Source organism: Schistocerca cancellata, chromosome 4, assembly GCF_023864275.1.
Source record: "Schistocerca cancellata isolate TAMUIC-IGC-003103 chromosome 4, iqSchCanc2.1, whole genome shotgun sequence".
NCBI lineage: Eukaryota > Metazoa > Arthropoda > Insecta > Orthoptera > Acrididae > Schistocerca > Schistocerca cancellata.
Window position 1 is genome coordinate 527,679,511 of NC_064629.1, and position 19,608 is coordinate 527,699,118.

Sequence of the window (19,608 nt, forward strand, 5' to 3'; positions counted from 1 at the left end):
GACTGGAGTTTGTTGAGCATCTCTGTAACGCTATCGCGCTTCGTAAACAATCCCGTGCCAAAAGGTGGCGCTCTCCGCTGAATATTCTCTCTCTCTTCCGTTAATTCTACTTGGTAAAGATCCCACACTGATGAACAGTTCTCAAGAACCGGTAGAACAAGTATTATTCTGTCGATGATGAATTATATTTGCTTAAGAGTCTTCTACTGAATCTCAGCCAGGCAGCTACTTTTCCTACTATTTGTTTTAAGCTCCGGACTGTGACTCCTAGTATTTTACGCTCGTTACTGTGAAACTTTTAAATAAAATTTAACTATTGTAATTTAATGAAAATAACGCAACTATTAAGTTTTACTTGGAAACTCTGCGACTTTTAAATTCCCGTCACATTGTCGCCCATGTACGCTGATCCAGTATAGTCTTGGCTACCCTACTTCTTAACATGAACATTAACAATGGTAATTACATTCAATGCGTGTAATACCAATTAATCTAAACTGCATCCGAATATCCGTAAATGAAACTGAATACGAGTAATGTTATGAATAATACCCAGAGTGATTTCGTCATGAAATAGTCCCACACAGTACCTATCTAAAATATGCACTGTTACAAAAAATGCATCCACTGAATTTATCTAAAAAAATTTCAAATGAATACTGTTCCTAGTTCTTTTTCTTACCTTGCAAGGATAACACGGCTCTGCTCTGTCTGCGTTCTGCAACAATGAAAAGTGCTGATCTGCGTGCTCAAAAATGGCTCTAGGCACTATGGGACTTAACATCTGAGGTCATCAGTCCCCTAGACTTAGAACTACTTAAACCTAACTAACCTAAGGACATCACACACATCCATACCCGAGGCAGGATTCGAACCTGCGACCGTAGCAGCAGCGCGGTTCCGGACTGAAGCGCCTAGAACAGCTCGGCCACAGCGGCCGGCTTTTAGGCTGCTTTCGTAAGTTAACCTTCTGTTATCTTACCAAAAACGCAGGTCACTGTCCACGTAAGAGTGCAAGGCGTGACAGTGCAAATTTAACCAGAATTACCTTTCATTTAATTATGAGGATTTGCTTCAGTGAAATATCTGTGAATAAATAAAAGGTATTTTGAAATTGAATTAATGTCTTTTGAACAACAGAGACGTGACTTGTGCTAACATGAACTATAACATTTCTTCAATGTTGTCATAAATCCTAAAAAACACACAATATTTAAGTTACGTGGAGTTTACTCTCTGCCTTCCTAATGAAATACTTCTAATAAACAGCGGAAAGAGAAAGACAATTAGAATACTGACAGAATACTGACTATATGACTGGTAATTGGCACTGGATATCATAACATAGGTATTCTTAAAAAACAGTTCAATCTTTGCACTACAATAAGAATTCGGCTGGCACTTGCAGCAAATAAAGTCAGTGCAAATTAGCTTTTTACAAATGAGCCGTCTCTACAAAATCCTCTTAAAAATCTTCCTTTATCATTAATCCTCAGTTACACATCAGAATGTCAAATAAAATTTACATTTATTTATGTTCCGGGTAAAATGCCAGTCCCTGCACCAATAATCGGTCCTCTGTAGCTCCTTCTGCATTTATTACAGTCTTCTGGCTTCCTGTTGACAATAGTGTCGTCTGCATAAAGCCTCAAAGCTTCTAGCGTTATCCACTAGATGGTTTAACTAAAGGGTGGCTATAATTAAACTTTCGCTATTTGAGACAGTGTAGACAGAAAACTATTTACCGTATGGGTACCTCACTTTATAGGACTGATGTTCAGACTGTGCGCTACAGGATTTGCGTTGTTAGGAATGTTGGTGTCACGACTTGCCGCTAAGCGACGGTACTGGTAAGCGACGTAGGTTTGAAACACAAGCAGCAGTGTGCATTACCGTTGCAGTCAGCGTGGGTCTGGATAAGGTGAGCAGGGCTTTACTTGCACAGCTGTTTTATCAAAACAACGGCAATAGTGCTGCTGCTTATCTCGAGTATCGACGCATTAAAGGAATACGGAGAGCTCCTCTTTCCGCAGGGAGATTGAAGAACATGATCCGGAAGTTCGAAATAACTGGCAGTTTGGGAATTACTTCTGGGAGAGGCCGATGATTAATTGCACCACAAATTGTTGAATCAGTTACTGTTGCCACGGTTGAGAATGCTGGACGCAGTGTGCTATCTTCAAGCAATGTACGAGCTGTGTCGCGATAGCTGAATATTCCATGGTCCACTTTCGAAAAGTGCTGGGAACAACTGTGAAGTGGTATCTCTAGTGCGGTTCCAGGCTTTCGTGGATGCAAATTGTCGTCACATTCAGCAACGTTTGTAATCTTGAATCTAAACGTGGCACACTATTACCAAATGCTTCCCTCTCATGTTGAAATTAAACTGTGTTTCTTTCAGTGCTCTTTTCGTTATTTCTCTTCCGTGTGTCCTTTCATTTGTAATCTTGAATATAAACATGGCGCACTATTAACAAATGCTTACCTCTCATGTTGAAATTAAACTGTGTTTCTTTCAGTGCTCTTTTCGTTATTTCTCTTCCGTGTGTCCTTTCATTTGTAATCTTGAATCTAAACATGGCACACTATTAACAAATGCTTCCCTCTCATGCTGAAATTAAACTGTGTTTCTTGCCGTGCTCTTTTCGTTATTTCTCTTCCGTGTGCCCTTTCATTGTCCTACGATCACTTGTTTTTCATGGGGGGCCCCTCAACTAGCGAAACTTTAATTATAATCACAATGTACACTCTACCCCTTGGAAGTACTCCAGAAATTACCTTTCCATCTGTCGATCTCATCGGGTTAAGAATAATGTATTGAGTTCCATCTCTTAGAAATTCTTAACAGCCCAACATTTGCCGTAATGAGCGTGGTAGCCCGCCTAAAATCCTCTCTCAAGCTGGCCGGTGAGCCAGGCCGACGTTTGTTGATTTGCCGAGCTGATTCTAACAGGATCTTGTGAGATGGCACGCTGCGCCTTAAGCTATACGAGCAGGTCGCCAGTTTTCAAAGTGTTGAACAGAAAACGTACAGCTGTCCTCAGTGTCGAAAGTTGGTTTGAACACTGCGGTACTTTTTATTGGATCTGATGTGATTCGGTGGCTAAACGGAAGAGAGTCAGAATGTAAATCCAAAGATCTGCACTTTACTTCTTAGTCGGTCTAAGAATTCGTTTTGTTGTCAATTATCGATTCTTTCACCTCCGGCACAGACTTAATACTGTGAAAAATGCCAAATTAAACAGTGGCTCGAAGTTAACGTTAAACTTACGTCTCTCCATAATGGACTAAGTAAATTAGTTCGAAGGTCAGAGGAAGGTGTATACAAACAAGAAAATGAAAAAGTTTCTCCCTATAGTTTATGTACGTTCTATATATACTTGGCAGGCACACTATCCATACGACGCAAAGCATGCGTATTCCTGCGTCTAGTAGCATAATGTCACAGCTCTGGCTTTTAAAGCCGATGGTCGAGCTCTCTAGATGCGTGGAGCCACTTCCAGTGCCCGTCGATTTTGTATGTGATCGCTCTGTATGTTGCCAGCACTCCGTTCATACTGAAAGTCAGATGATATTCCAGCTTGATTTCATAGCACATTACTTGAGGCATAATGCTTCATCACAGGCAGACGAGAGATGTTTGTTTCGAAACAAATATACTTTAGCTGCATTTTCTTAAAGTACACTTTCAACTGCCACAGAGCTTCGGACAATTTGTTTTCCACAGTTTCCTCCACAAAAAATTTTCGCTGATCTGCACTCAGAAATCTGTAAATAATAGTTATCAATACTTGGCTGTTAGTATGTAAATTGAACAACAGCGATAAAATACTTTCTTTAAAGAAGCCTATTAGTTTCGGGTCTCATCTAGCTTTGCAGCCTTACAGTTAGACGAAAATAGTTTTATTCTGAAGTAGGTTTCGTATGATATGTGATGTTTTAAACCTTCTAACTAGTTTATTCCGTCAGTTCAGTAGGAGCTGATTGGTCATTACAACATTCTGTGTGTAAACAAATAAAAACGAGCCTAGTGATCATCCTGTTTACGAAATCATCTTGAAGATATATTCTCCAGTTAATAATTTGAGAAATGCAGCTTTTGATGAATATGGAAGGGCCGGCCGGAGTGGCCGTGCGGTTCTAGGCGCTACAGTCTGGAGCCGAGCGACCACTACGGTCGCAGGTTCGACTCCTGCCTCGGACATGGATGTGTGTGATGTCCTTAGGTTAGTTAGGTTTAATTAGTTCTAAGTTCTAGGCGACTGATGACTTCAGAAGTTAAGTCGCATAGTGCTCAGAGCCATTTGATGAATATGGAAGTAACCTTATGAGTAATAAGGAGTGTTTCACTTGTATCAAAAATTCCACGCGGACTCACTTTTTAAGTATTTTACGTAGCTCACATGATAGTGAGGTAAGTACCACTTGTCGCGCTTCTTCCCTGGCTGTACAATGCCTCCTACATGGGTCTCCCTCCTAAATTTAGACAGCCTGTGACTCTTGTTACAGTTTTTCACTACCTCTATAACTACGGTTTCCTAGTTTGGAAATCTGTTTTCTAGTTGGTAATCCATGCTTCAGAGATGGCACTAGTTTTGTTAATTTCGATGTTGTTACAGGAGTAATAACCCTTTAAAGACGTTTAATTTCCCGATATTCCACAATTTTTATCCTCAGCCTTAAATTAGTGCCGGCCTTCCATTTGCACGCAGCCTATGCGCAATCTAATAGGCAGTAACATTCAACAGTTCTCTTTCCGTCTGGGTCAGTTACAAGCACACTCGCTGATTCTTTCAATGTCAGTCATACTCTGGCTTACTGAAATTCGGATTAGGTTCAAACACCCTGATTCTAACAGCCCTAACATTTGCCATATACAGGGTGAACATTGATAAAACCGACATACTGCAGGGACGGATTCCTGACTCGAAATGGAGGAAAAAAGGTCCTTTGAACAAGTGTCCTGAAATGCATCGTTGCCGCGGTAGATAGCGCTGACGAATGAAAGATTCTCTGACCACGTGTCGCGTGTTCCTTGTGTGTTGCAGGTTGTGTGATTGACGCAACGTACTGTAAGCAGCGGAATGGTCCGGTATTCATATCGAGAACAAGCCGAGATGGTGTTTGTGTACGACTAAGCAGATGGAAACGATCGGGCGGCAGAACCTGGTTCTCCAGATCTTGTGTACGCACAGTCCGCCGCCTCCATGCACGTTCGTCTCTCTGAAGGAGCCGTGACATGCAAACGCCCAAAAAATGCTTGAAATGTTGTGTGATGTGGTTGGCGTATGTGAGGGTACTTGTTTTGGTGTAGCCGTGCTGCCTCTCGTCCGTTTCGATCCGCTTGCCCGTACACTAACACCACCTCGGCTTGTTCCCGACATGAATACCTGACCATTCTGCTGTCTCCATCACAAGGAACACACGGCACGTGATGAGAGGAACTTTCATTCGTCAGAGCCATCTAGCGTGGCAACGATGCTTGGACACAAGTTCATAAGACATTTTTTCCTCCATTTCTGGTCAGAAATCCGTCCCTACAGTTTGTCGGTTTTATTTATCTTCATCCTGTATACAAGACTTGGACAAAAATATGAAACATCACGAGGAATGTATGCTTGAACATAAATGCAGATGCTAGCCAAGCCTGCAGGTTGCGCTGTTGTTTTTGACCACGAACGGTACCTGTGCAGTGTCCTCAATACGTTGCAAGTGTCAGTCGTGATCATAACAGTGTTCAGTGTAGGAGTGAGTGCATTATATCGGAGCTAAGTGACTTGGAACGTGGGCAGATTGTTGGTGCTCGTATAGCGGATGCTTCCGTAACCAAGATAGCCGGCCTCGGTGGCCGAGCGGTTCTAGGCGCTTCAGTCCGGAACCGCGCGACTGCTACGGTCGCTGGTTCGAATCCTGCCTCGGGCAAGGCTGTGTGTGTTGTCCTTAGGTTAGTTAGGTTTAAGTAGTTCTAAGTTCTAGGGGACTGATGACCTCAGATGTTGAGTCCCATAGTGCTCAGAGCTATTTGAACCATTTCAACCGTAACCAAGATAGAAAAAGTATTTGGAGTTTCAAGAGTCAAGGTATCTAAGTTTTATATCTCATGCAGGGAGGGCTGAAAAGCATCACAAGCTAAATCACAACGCGGACAGAAGAGTCTGTTGTGTGATCGTGACAGACGGTCATTGAAGAGGTCAGTGACGGAAAGTAAGAGGACGGCAGCTGCAAATATCACTGCAGGTCTGAATGGAACTCGTGAACCCTGTCAGCACCAAAGCAGAATAAGGAAGTTCCATAAACGAGGAACTGCAGGGCGAACTGGAATTCCAAAGCCACACTCAGTGGTGAAAACGTGGTGACGAAGCCATAAAACTTGGACTCTGGAGCAGCGGAAAAAAGGCATTTTGTACGATGAGTCTTGTTTCATACTGTTTCCAACTTCTGACCGATTTTACGTTCGAATAGTGGTACATGACGGTGCTTAGGAGATGATTTTGGCGGCCATATTGTGATATTCCGTGGGCTGCATTGTTACTCTGCAAGGTCGCATTACTGCCAAGGATTATGTGAACATTTTGGCTGATCAGGTCCATCCCATGGTACCAATGGTGATACTGCGTTCCAAGACGACGGGATCCCTGTTGACACAGCTCGCAAAGTCCAGGACTTGTTTTGTAAGTACCAAGGGGAGCTGGCGCATCTTCTCTGACCGCCACCTTCACCCGATCTGAATATTATTGAGTCTTTGCGGTCTACTTTGGAGAGAAGGGTGCATGATTGCCATCTATCTACATAATCGTTACCTGAACTTGCCACTATTTTGCAGGAAGAATGGTACGAGATTCCCTTGAAACAGATACAGGACCTGTATTTATCCATATCGAGACGAGTAGAAGCTGTTTGAGCTCAAACGCGTTTCCTGCACCGCATTAGGCGTGGTAACATTTTGTGATTTTGGTGTTTCCATGTATTTTTCCAACCCATGTACTTAAAAACGTACAGTACTGTATATTTTGGACAGTTAGTTTTCTTCAAGTTTCAGGAAGACCTGAAGTGACGTTCCTGGTAACTTACACGTCGTGGTGTGTGACTGAACGTTTGTGAAGTTATTTGCTCGTTGATAAAAACTGACCTGATTTGCAGTCACATATTACTACAAGATAAGGAAAGAAACTTAACTTCGCAAGTAAGTAACATAAGTTTCAATTCGACTCCTCTACGACACTCTGAACTCATCGGCATGGGTGTGTGTGTGTTGTTCTTAGCATAAGTTAGTTTAAGTAGTGTGTAAGTCTAGGGACCGATGATCTAAGCAGTTTGGTCCCTTAAGAATTCATACACATTTGAACATTTTTCATCATCCAGGGTGTAGCTTTATTTCCGGCAATTACAGCTCAAAAACCGATGAAGAAACACGCGTTTCAGTCAGTCGCATAGTCTGGAAGGCCAGTATCTGAGTCCTTGTTAGGTGAGGTTATTGCATGTATATGCAGTTCTATCACGACGATTTAAGAGTTATTTTCATTTGTGCGACTGGAGTACACTTTGGTACTTATCTTGGCACAGATTTCAATTCAATGTTTTAAAAACGCTGTTTGTGATACTAGTCTCATTTCTTTGGTAGCGTTAATGCAGTGGTTAACACACTGAAGTCGCATGCAGGAGAAGTAGGTTGCAAATCACGCGACAGTCAACCAAATTTTGTTTTTTGTGGTTTCCCGATATTATGTAAGGCAAATGCTTCGCTGGTTCCTCCAAGAAGTCTGCTACCTGTTCATTTCCCATGCTTGTGCAGCTGAGCTGACGCTACGTCTGTATTGACCTTGACGCTCGTGGAACATCAAAATCTATTTTTTTCTTGTTTCACTTGCTCTTGATTAGATTTTTTATCAGGAACTCTGTTCCACTGATAATGCGTGGTTCATTGCGTATTTGTAGAAACGTGCAACTGCTGTTATTTGCTCAATATTAAGTCGTTTGTATTTACAGAGATGACTCTCATTGCTAGTTCTGATTTGCTGCAATAGAATGACAGACATGCTATATTTTAAGATTCAAAAAATTATTTGAAAAACGTAATTGCCATTTCAGAGAGCGCCTAGCGATACTTTTTGTGCTTTCTTAGATAATATTGGTTCTAAACGCTGAAAATAATGTACTATTTCACTTTGTTGAGAACTACTTAGTCCCTAAATTTCGGATTAGAAAGAGATAAGCTCCTGAAGCTATTTGACTGCTGTTCGCATGTGCACCTCGTTAAATGTTAAGATGGCTGTTAATTATTACTCTTAACATGCTTTCCACTGGAGAGAATATGGAGCACACATCGTTCTTCTGATGTACGAGTAGTCATGGGCACATATCGATATGTGCTTCCGGCCATTGATCCATAAATGACACTATTAAAAACTATTTTAAGTCTCAGCGCAGAAAACTACTTTAAGACAATTAAAATTAAAGACAACGGTCTTACTTATAACATCATATGGAGTTATAAGGAAATGTAGAGAAGTCGTTGAGGTATCATTGATCACAAAGTAAGCTGGGTAGATTCGGCTGAAGCAGTTTCTCATCAGATATTGAAGAGAGAACTCAGTGTTCACTCTAAGTTCTTTAGGAAAACAGTGAAAGGCCTACACCGGGGTGGTGGAATGGGGACTTCACACTCAGTTGTTCAGAATAGTAGTTTAGAGTGTATTACATCACTTAGTAATGTCAAGAGAATAATTAGATGCCTTGGAAATACAGATAACTATGGTTCATCGTTGTTATTGTGGAAGCTTCTTCTTCTCAGCATACATACTGCAACGCACATCCCTTTGAATCTGCTTACTGCAGTCACGATTTGGTTATACCCTCCTCCCCCGCCCTCCCTTCCCCACAATCTTTTTAGCTCAGCTGGATTCACTCATCTAATCTTCAGGAGTCATCTGCACTACTACATTTAGAAGGTTCGTTATTATTTTTTTAAAAGAGATCTAATTCCTGCACGAAGTGATTTTTCTGAGAAATACCACGGATGGCGAAAGTGAAACAGCCATTGCGCATGGCGTTGGCAGGAAAATAGTTTGGAGGGTAGCCCATAAGCCCATCTGTCTTGTCACCACTGTCTAGCTGGAACTGATTTTCAAACGTCTGCAACAGCAGTGATTCGAATCCAGGTTTTCCTACTTAATTGCTGTAGTATTGAGTTATTTTATTGCGTTTTCTGTCAGTACATAAATTTATGAGTTCATCCTAACGGCCCTACACATATTCCGTGTGTTATAATCGATTGGGAACTACCGGTTATGAGGTCCCTGACTTGCTGACTTTGTTTATACTTACTCCTCTCTTCTTCGATTACTGGTAGTTTCATCATGTAATGATTGGTTGGGCTGAATTGATCAAGCACAGTGGACTGAGATGTCACTGTTAGTTTATAGTATCCTTCGTCGAAAGAAATTATTGAATTATAATAATAAAATCAAACCTGCCTCAGTAACCGAGATCGCTAACACACGCTCATGCAGTGGCGCTCGTCTCGGAGGTGAACCTGTTAGAATTCTGTTGGTGAAAAATTTTCACTGTTCGTATTTGGCCAGCAGTAGGAGGAGAGGTGGTGGCTTATGGTTGCTGATCACCAGTCTTTGCGCAAACGTCCTGGATTAAATTCGAAACCTCTTCGTAGTGTGTCATTGTGTCATAAAGTGAGGGTATGTGACATTGTTGATGTTGATTCGACCGACGGATGGGGACTTTTAGATCGGCTTTCTTGCTGGTGCTATTTGAGAGGAGTAGGTTATGTGCTAGCAACGGATTTCACTCTCTCGCTTCGTTTCATCAGTAACAACACGAACCCAACACTACACTGTCCGAGCACTCATCATAGTATGAAATTTTCACTCTGCAGCGGTGTTTGCTCTGATATGAAACTTCCTGGCAGATTAAAACTGTGTACCAGACCGAGACTCGAAATCGGGAGCTTTGTCTTTCTCGGGCAAGTGCTCTACCGACTGAGCTAACCATGGACGACTCCCGCCCTTTCCTCGCAGATTTAATTTTGCCAGTATCCTTTCTTCCAGGCGTGCTAATCCTGAAAGTTTCACAGGAGAGACGAGGCACTCGCGGAATTGAAGCTGTGAGGAGAGGGCGTGCGTCGTGCTTGGTTAGCTCAGTCGGCAGAGCACTTGCCCGGGAAAGGCAAAGGTCCCGAGTTCGAGTCTCGGTCCGGCATACAGTTCTAATCTGCCCGGAAATTTCACTCACCACAGTCATCCACAAGACACAGATACACACTTGACGCTTCATAACAGACCAGAGGATGGCAAACGTAAACCATTTCCACTAGGACCTCACCTGGAACGGCGATATAGGACTCCTGAATCTGCTCCCATACATTGATTCCCTGAGTATATGACTGCTTTGACTTTGAATAACAAAATCACGCCACGACATTCGAGTAAAACTTCAATTTTCACGAACGTTCTATCTTGGACGACATTTGCCAATTGGAAATTACTATTCAAAACATTCCTACACGCAACCATTAATTTCAATACACTACTTGGCTATGAATCGAACCCTTCCTACTACCGACCACATTTGTAGAACCACTCCCCTTTAACGACCGCCGCGCAGGTGCGCTTAAAAGCAAGCAACCGTAAAATTCACAGTCGAGCCCAGACATGCTTAACACCTCGTTCTCGCACCTCACAGGTGTTGTGTTTGTTCCCGTATCGATCGAGTTGCAGCAACAGTGACCTCACACAGTCCAAGTGGAATACGTAACATCTCGCAGAAACAGTTTTTATGTCGCCCACTCTTGGGATCACTGTTAGCATGCAGAGAAGGAGTTATTAGGTCAGAGACGAAACGTAATATTGGCACAGTCTGCAGTGACAGAATTTGGGCCGGCCCGGTGCGCAGGGTCGTCGGCCGACCGCAGCGTACCGGTTGCATTACTTCATTACAGCGCGCCGGCGGCGGCGAGCTCAACACGTGTCCTCTAACACGACCGCCCGCTCGTACTGTGGAAATTCTGAAGTTTAGCACGCCTCGGTCGCTCGCATCGATCCAGCTCACAGCGCACTGGCTGACGCCCAACACGCCGTTACCCAAAGATTCTTCCCACCGCTGACGCTTTACAGTGTTAGCGCACTTGTTGTAGCGTTTCGTGTGCAGCCAGCCATTATTAGCCAGAGACGTGACTACCACTTCACCTCTTCGGTATATGAAGGACTTATCTGTATTACGCCTATCAAACAATACTTATGCGACTCTGCATATACTTGGTGATTCAGATACCCCTACCTTTGGGTTTTATGGAACCCACATCGCCTTCAAAAACCACGCAAGAGATTATCATATTCTCTCACTCGCTACGCACAAACTATTAGTCATACAGAAAAAAATGAACGGGAACTTTTCGTAGGAAATTTAATGTAGTTAAATTTTGCACTGGGATATGTTTTTGCTAGTGACTGTAGTTATCGAATTATTAAAGAAAAACGTACAAAAGTGACCTTCAAACAAGTTTTTCTTGAGTAACGCGAAAACCGTGGCCTCCAGCGGAAACGTAACCCAGTACAAAATTTAACTGCATTAAATTTCCTGCAAATAGTTCTTGCTCATTTTTTTTTTCTGTAGGAGCAGTAGTTCGTATGTAGCGAGGGAGAGAATATAAAAATTGTACACGTAGTATTTGAAGGCACTGCAGGTGGCATAAAACCAATAGATAGGAGCAGCTGAACCACTCTGTATCATAATGTACAACGAAAACTGATACTGTTGAAAGTGTGCAGTAATAGAAGCAAAAACATTCCAGTTAATCTGATTCCACGATCGAGTCGTTTGCTACATAAATGCCGCGAGGGACTAGCCGAGCGGTCTAGTCTTCCCTCGGGCATTGGTGTGTGTGCGTGTGTTTGTCCTTAGGATAATTTAGGTTACGTAGTGTGTAAGCTTAGGGACTAGTGACCTTAGCAGTTAAGTCCCATAAGATTTCACACACATTTTTTTGCTACATAAATGCGAATACGTGCTCACGAACCGCCACTGACTTCATAAGCAGTATTTCTGCAGTTAGTAGAAATGCATCTGCAATGTAAACTTTTCAGTTAAATCTCTAACGAAACGGCCTCAAACTTCACTATTAATTATGATACACCCTATACAATTCTTTCTTGTTGATAATAGGGATATTCGATGACAATAGATATTTACGAAATATCGATGTTGAGAGTGTAAACTTCGACACTTCTTTATCGATACTTAAATATGTGAAATATTGGAATATCGACGCTAAAGATAAAATATGGACTTCCAGTGTTGACAAAAAATACCGGGCTTCTTGTTATAACGGTCAATATTTTTTTCTTCATTCAAACGAACTTTTTTCCGAACCGCCTTATAACCATGCCAGCGCAACATATCTGCGACTTCTAAAACGGAGGACGCGGACGGTACCTTGTGGTGGTGGTGGTAGTGAGGGAATTGGGAGGGGGGGGGGGAAGGGGGGAGGTGAGCCAAGAGAGAGAAACAAAAGCTGATTTATGGAGTTTACATTATAAAACAGCAAAAGAAAAGAATAATTCGCAATCTGTAACAGAAGTGGACCTGTCATTACAGCTCATTTATTATCTGAAAGATCGTCTTTTAGATCTTAAACAAGGTCAGTTAGAAGTAAGAAATCACACCATCTGTACTACAGGGTGGCCCACGGGAAATAAAGTAGTTCATTTTCGATTGGCTACTCTGCTAAGATATATATCTTCTCGCGCCAGCTTTCGCATCTAATCGGACTCACACAGTATGCCATTCAGTTCAGTACGGAACTTTGGTCAATGCAGGCAGGTACAGAGGCAGTGGAGGAGTCCTGTCGTTTCCGTCGTATGCAGGGCGTTGCAGCTATCAAACCCGCAATGCGCCGTGGGAGGGACTGCAATTTCTGTGTTCCAGACAGAAGGACAATATCCAGGTGGATGAAACAGTCCCGTGAGACGGGCCTTGTAACCAATGTGACGCGTATGGAACCTGAATTACAGTTAGAACGCCTGAAATTGTATTGGACGAGTACACGCAGCGCTGCAGCAAAGGTCACAGCGATCTGTCTGTCGCCTTTCCAGAACATCACAAATCCCTCGCACGTCTTTGCAGACGATTGTGGAACAAGATTTAAAGGTTCATCTCTATTAACTGAAATGGTCTCAACAGTGACAACTAGGAGGTAAAGTGAAGAAGCGAAATTTCTGCACATCATTAGTGGACAGAACTTTCCAGGATGACGAATTTCTGACAAACCTTGTGATGTCTGATGTGGCAAACTTTCATCTGAATAGATCCGTTAGTAAACAAAACTTCCGATATTACTCTGACACAATCCCACGGTTCATTCACGAAAAGCCCCATAGTAGCCGAAACGTTATCGTTTGGTGTGCCATTAGACAGTTCATTGGAATCGTTGGGCCACATCGTTTTGAAGACAAAAACGGTGGTCCATTGAGTGTCAGTTCCGGGCGGTATGCAACCATGATTAACAACTTCTTTATTCCACAGGTGCAGGGACCCTGCTGTCGAAAAAGCGACATGGTTTCAGTAAGATGGGGCTACAGCTCATACGGCCCCTAATTCAGTGACTACACTGAGGCGCCACTTTACACATTCATTACTCTAATCTTGATCTACATCTACATGATTACGCTGCAATTCACAAATAAGCGTCTGGCAGAGGGTTCATCGAACCACCTTCAAGCTGTTTTTCTATCGGTCCACTCCCGAACGGCGCGCGGGGGAAAAAGAGCATTTAAATATTTCCGTGCGAACTCTGATCTGTCTTATTTTAGCTTGATGATCATTTCTCCTTATATAGGTGGCCGCAGACAGAATATTTTCGCAATCGGACGAGAAAGTTGGTGATTGAAAGTTCGTGAGAAGATTCTGCCGCTACGAGAAACGCCTTTGTTTTAATGATTGCCTCTCCATTTCACGTATCATGTCTGTGGTACTCTCTCCCTGTTTCGTGATAATACATTACGAGCTGCCCCTCTTCACCATTTGATGAGCATCCCACACCACTCAGCAGTACTCCAGAAGAGGGCAGACAACAGTGGTGTAGTAGACCTGCTGCCATTTTCTGACTGTTCTGCCAATAAATCGCATTCTTTGGTTTGCTTCCCCCACAACATTATCTATGGGATCTTTCCATTTTAAGTTACTCGTAACTGTAATCCCAAAGTATTTAGTTGAATTTACAGTCTGTAGATTTGTGTGATTAATCGTGTGACCGAAATTTAGCGAATTTCTTTAGTACCCATGTGGATGACTTCACACTTTTCATTATTTAGAGTCAACTGCCATTTTCACACCATATATATATGTATACCTTGTCTAAATCATTGCTGCGCGGGGTAGCCATGCGGTCTGAGGCGTCTTGTCACGTTCCGCGCGGCTGCCCCCTTCGAAGGTTCGAGTCCTCCCTCGGGCATGGGTGTGGGTGTTATCCATAGCGTAAGTTAGTTTAAGTTAGATTAAGTAGTGTGTAAGCTTAGGGACCGATGACCTAAGCAGTTTGGTCTCATAAGATCTAACTACAAATGTACAAAAAAAATTTCTAAATCATTTTGCAAGTGATTTTGACCATCTGATGACTTCAGAAGACGGTAAATAACAACATCATCTACAAACAGTTTACAAGTGCTGCTCAGTTTGTCTCCTAGATCTTTTATGTAGACCAGGAACAGCAGAGGGCCTATAACACTTCCTTGGAGAACACCAGATATTACATGTGTTGTACTCGATGATTTTCCGTCAGTTACTATGAACTGTGGCCTTTCTGACAGGAACTCATGAATCCAGTCGCACAACTGAGACGATACTCCATAGGCATGCAATTTGATTAGAAGCCCATTTTGAGGAACGGTATCAAAAGTCTTCTGGAAAACTAAAAATATGGAATAAATTTGACATCCCTTATCGATAGCACTCATTACTTCGTGAGAATAAAGGACTAGTTGTTTCATAAGAACGATATTTTCTGAATCCGTGCTGACTATTTTCAATAAATCGTTTTCTTCTAGGTAATTCATAATGTTCAAACACAGCATATGTTCCAAAATCCTACTGCAAATCGATATGGGTCTGTAATATAGCGGATTACTCCTATTCCCGTTCTTGGGTATTAGTGTGATTTGTGCAACTTTCCAGTCTATGGGTACGGATATTTCGTCAGCGAGCGGTTGTTTATTATTGCTAACCATGGAGCTATTGTATCAGCATACTCTGAAAGGAACCTGACTGGTATAAAGACTGGACCGGAGGCCTTGCCTTTATAAAGTGATTTAAGCTGCTTCGCTACACCAAGGATATCTACTTGTAAGTTACTCACGTTGGCTGTTGTTCTTGATTCGATTTCTGGAATAGTTATTTCGTCTTCTTTGGTCAAGGAGCTTCGGTAAACCATGATTAGTAACTCTATTTTAGCGGTGCTGTCATCAGTGACACCACCATTGCTAACGAGATTCGGCGATATTTTATGACTGGAGAGATCAGCTGATCTTCCAGGCGCAGATTATTTTCTAGGAGGTCATCCATCGGAAACAAGTTTTTTCACGACGACTCCCCAATACTCATGTGTTGAAAGTCACAATCGGGGGAGAGATAGAGACCATTCTCCAATAAATGATTGAGAACTTAGTGAGGAGCTTCCGCGAACGTCTTCAGAAATTCATCTCCAATGAAAGAAGCCATTTGTGCCACGTACTTTTTGAGAAATAAACTTCTATTTGGCTTTTGAGTAATGCAATGTGTTTAGAACAGCCATCTGTATTTATAGTTGTGTAAATAGACAATAAACCAATGGGCCACACTGCAACTATCAAAAGCTACAGTAAATGAACATCAATACTTGACTGTATAGCCGCACAGTTAGCTTTTGTAAGGTAGAAAGGGAAACTACTCTCAAAAATGTTATTTTTAGTCTGTAGATAAAAGCTTGTGGGATATGTTACGTTAATTATTGCTATATTTATTGAAATATGATACTGGATATGTTTGTGTGTGGTTTTTAACACCGTTCTATAAATCCATCATTTAACATCGGTGTTCAAAGCAGCGATGTTTTGGAGTCAACTGTTTTCGGCCATCAATGTTTAGGCGTTGATTACGAAATCGAAATCAGCGTCAATTATTTGCCTATATCGCACATCCCTAGTTGATACCGATGCCTCTTGAAACACATGTGGAGAAGATTTGAAAATGTATCAGAAGTTTTTGAACATTTCACATGAATTCAATATTTTTAATATAATGATTCAATATTTTAATTGTTACTGAAAGCGGTCCACAATCTTCATCCTCCAACAACTTTATATGTATGAAAAAGATATAGCACATAAATTTGCTTTAGCTTTTCTCCTTAAGCAGTGATCCGTGCTTGAATCCATATTTGGAAGACAGCGTCAGTCCCTAAGGATGTTTAACAAATATTCATATTAATATTAATGATCGTGTCAGGCCTATACAGTTTCGAGAAAATGTGCGAATTAGTATCATAGAAAAAACAAAAATTTCTCAGAACTCGATTGGTGCTCTGTACAAAGATATTCAGGAGAGATAAATATATGAAAATAAAGTCATTACCTAGTTAGTTGACGAATTATTGAATATTATTATTGTTATATGATTGCGCGGTGTCTGTTCTTTCGGACATGTCCGAAAGAACAGACTTCACGCAGAACCCGCAGCTGTGATGTGTATTATATAAATTGAAAGTGGAGGGGGAGAAAGGAAAGGAATTATTGATATCAGCTGCATTGGGAATTTGTGCGGAGTCGGTGGCTACGAGGAAAAACGCGTGCTGGACCGGGATCTCCTGCTTACTAGGCAGTTGGGTTAGCCACTGCGCCAGCCGGACACAATGGTTGTCGCAACTCCGTGGAATATCTCGGCACGCATCTCAGCCGACCCACAATCCCACCCAGCGCCACCTGTCCACAGTCCCTGCCCATTTCCTCCATGCTCGCTACCTTGAGATTCCGACAGGAGCTCAGACATAGTTACGCATCCGCTTTGAAAAGGGCACAGTTCATCCCCGTTTTCAAGAAGCGACGTCGAACGGTTGTGCAGAACTATAGACCTATATCTCTAACGTCGATCAGTTGTAGAATTTTGGAACACGTATTATGTTCGAGTATAATGACTTTTCTGGAGACTAGAAATCTACTCTGTAGGAATCAACATGGGTTTCGAAAAAGACGATCGTGTGAAACCCAGCTCGCGCTATTAGTCCACGAGACTCAGAGGGCCATAGACACGGGTTCACAGGTAGATGCCGTGTTTCTTGACTCCCGCAAGGCGTTCGATACAGTTCCCCACAGTCGTTTAATGAACAAAGTAAAAGCATATGGACTATCAGACCAATTGTGTGATTGGAGTGAAGAGTTCCTAGATAACAGAACGCAGCATGTCATTCTCAATGGAGAGAAGTCTTCCGACGTAAGAGTGATTTCAGGTGTGCCGCAGGGGAGTGTCGTAGGACCGTTGCTATTCACAATATACATAAATGACCTTGTGGATGACATCGGAAGTTCACTGAGGCTTTTTGCGGATGATGCTGTGGTATATCGAGAGGTTGTAACAATGGAAAATTGTACTGGAATGCAGGAGGATCTGCAGCGAATTGACGCATGGTGCAGGGAATGGCAATTGAATCTCAATGTAGACAAGTGTAATGTGCTGCGAATACATAGAAAGAAAGATCCCTTATCATTTAGCTACAATATAGCAGGTCAGGAACTGGAAGCAGTTAATTCCATAAATTATCTGGGAGTACGCATTAGGAGTGATTTAAAATGGAATGATCATATAAAGTTGATCGTCGGTAAAGCAGATGCCAGACTGAGATTCATTGGAAGAATCCTAAGGAAATGCAATCCGAAAACAAAAGAAATAGGTTACAGTACACTTGTTCGCCCACTGCTCAGCAGTGTGGGATCCGTATCAGATAGGGTTGATAGAAGAGATATGTGTGTGAAATCTTATGGGACTTAACTGCTAAGGCCATCAGTCCCTAAGCTTACACACTACGTAACCTAAATTATCCGAAGGACAAACACACACACCCATGCCCGAGGGAGGACTCGAACCTCCGCCGGGACCAGCCGCACAGTCCATGACTGCAGCGCCTAAGACCGCTCGGCTAATCCCGCACGGCCGATAGAAGAGATAGAGAAGATCCAACGGAGAGCAGCGCGCTTCGTTACAGGATTATTTAGTAATCGCAAAAGCGTTACGGAGATGATAGATAAACTCCAGTGGAAGACTCTGCAGGAGAGACGCTCAGTAGCTCGGTACGGGCTTTTGTTGAAGTTTCGAGAACATACCTTCACCGAGGAGTCAAGCAGTATATTGCTCCCACCTACGTATATCTCGCGAAGAGATTGAGGATAAAATCAGAGAGATTAGAGCCCACACAGAGGTATACCGACAATCCTTCTTTCCACGAACAATACGAGACTGAAATAGAAGGGAGAGCCGATAGAGGTACCCAAGGTACTCTCCGCCACACACCGTCAGGTGGCTTGCGGAGTATGGATGTAGATGTAGATGTAGATCAAAGTGGTGGATTCGTTGGCCATCGAGGCGAATCAATTACGAGGGTGAGTCAAATGAAAACCTTAAATATTTTTTATTGTGCAGAAGTGGTACAAAGCTGTATCAGTTTTCTACATAATCTCCCCTACGCTCAATCCAAGTCCTCCAGCGCTTACAAAATGCATAAATTCCTTTACAAAAAAATTCTTTTGTAGTCCGCGCAACGACTCATGCACCGCGTGGCGTACCTCTTCATCAGAACGGAACTCCTGTCCTCCCATTGCGTCTCTGAGTGGTCCAAACATATGGAAATCACTTGGGGCAAGGTCTGGTGAGTATGGTGGATGAGGAAGACACTCAAAATGCAGGGCTGTAATTGTTGCAATTGTTGTACAGGCAGTTTGGGCTTTGCATTGTCATGTTGCAAAAGGACGCCTGCTGACAGCAACGCAGTTCGCGTTGATTTGATTGCAGGCCGCAGATGATTTTTGTAGGAGATCTGTGTGTGATTCACTGGTGACAGTGGTCCCTCTAGGCATGTAATACTCCAAAATGACGCCTTTTTCGTCCCAAAAGAGAGTCAGCATAACCTTCCCTGCTGATGGTTCTGTTCGAAACTTCTTTGGTTTTGGTGATGAGGAGTGGCGCCAATCCTTGCTCGCTCTCTTCGTTTCCGGTTGGTGGAAGTGAACCTAGGTTTCGCCCACAGTAACTATTCTTGCAAGGAAGCCATCACCTTCTCGTTCAAAGCGCCGAAGAAATTCTTCACAAGCATCAACACGTCGTTCTCTCATTTCAGGAGTCAGCTGCCGTGGCACCCATCTTGCTGCAAACACTGTGAAACTGGAGCACATCATACACAATGTGGTGTGCTGACCCATGACTAATCTGTAAACACGCTGCAGTGTCATTCAGTATCACTCGGCGGTTTTTGTTCACTATGGCTTCAACTGCTGAAATGTTCTGTGCAGTCGCAACTCGTTGTGCCTGGCCTGGACGAGGAGCATCTTCCACTGAAGTCACACCATTTGCGAACTTCCT